This window comes from Micromys minutus (genome assembly GCF_963924665.1).
Source record: "Micromys minutus genome assembly, chromosome: 1".
Classification (NCBI taxonomy): domain Eukaryota; kingdom Metazoa; phylum Chordata; class Mammalia; order Rodentia; family Muridae; genus Micromys; species Micromys minutus.
Window position 1 is genome coordinate 138,650,965 of NC_137969.1, and position 1,383 is coordinate 138,652,347.

Here is a 1,383-nt window from a genome sequence, read left to right on the forward strand (position 1 = left end):
CCATTACAGTGAAAGAATAACAAATAACCAGGAAAATACAGCTTAAGAGCATCCCGTTTGTTTCTGCATCTCCTCTGTTGTGTCTTCCTGCTTTAATATCTTCCTTCAATTTTCTTGTTCATTGTTTCAAAGAGATACACAAGGGCAATTTTAGGAGGCCAGCTTTAGATAGCAGAATGCAAAGTGTCTCCCCAAATGTGTCATTTTAGAAGAAAGGTGTCTCCTTCAATTCGGCCTATGATAACTACTTGTAAGACTGGAGTCCCGCTCAGATCCACTGAAACTGTACACCAGTCTGACACACCTAGACTGTTGATGTCTTCACAATAAATATGTCACAATTGTTAGCGGTTACTCTTTGGGGTTTGTTTAGATGCTTTCAATACAGGAGAAGAAAATACAGCTCAGTGGTGGCCCACTTGTTTAAAGAGGTGGAAGCTTATCTTTGATCCCCCCCCCCCATGTTTTGGCAATAGGAGGCTGAGAACAGATTCATTCTATTATAATGTGCTTCAAATGCATGAAGCCAGTACATAGGAGCGGGAGTGAATTTGTCTTCCAGTTTGGCAAAAAGCCTCACTGTGAGATGGAAAAGTTAAAATTTATGTGTCTTTTTGAAGACTATTCAAAACACCAGTCGTTCCTCCACCTTGATTTATAGCTGAGTTACTTAAGAATTTCGGTACAGACGAGAAAGGAAGAAATATAAAGGCTTGCCGTACACAATAAAGCTGGTGCAAGACATGGGCAGTTCAGTGGCTCTGAGTAAGTGCTTTACTTCTTTGGCCTCAATGTTCTCATCAGTGAGATCAGGAATTTACAGAGGGAGTCTACAAGCTTCCACATCCTCCTCCTTCTTCACAGTGTATGTGTTTGTGTGTGTGTGTGTGTGTGTGTGTGTGTGTGTGTGTGTGTGTGTGTGTGTGCGTGCGCGCGCGCGTGCATGTTCGTGTGCCTGTGATTGTGTATCTGTGATATCAGCCTCGAGTAGTAAATAATGTGTAATTATTTAATGTCAATTATATAGAAATCAAATATGTATAGCCTATTCCTGTGTTACAAAAGCCTTAGACAAACTTTCTGTGTTATGGTTTGGGAAAATATTAACTTTGATATTTGCTTTTCCTGAAATGTATAATGCTTCTCTGGTTCGGATTCCTGATACGCCTTTCTGTAGAAGTTTCCTCTACTCATACATTAGATCTCACTATACGCGACTCTACTCCATAGCTAGCACTGAAGCCCAGAGACTCGGGCCTGACATTTTCCTGACAAGATATTGGGTTGGTTTGTTTCTTAGAAGGATCCACAGCTTGGAGTTTCTATCAAACAACACAATATCAATATTTACCAAATGAAAAGCTAAAGATAATTGTTTAAATA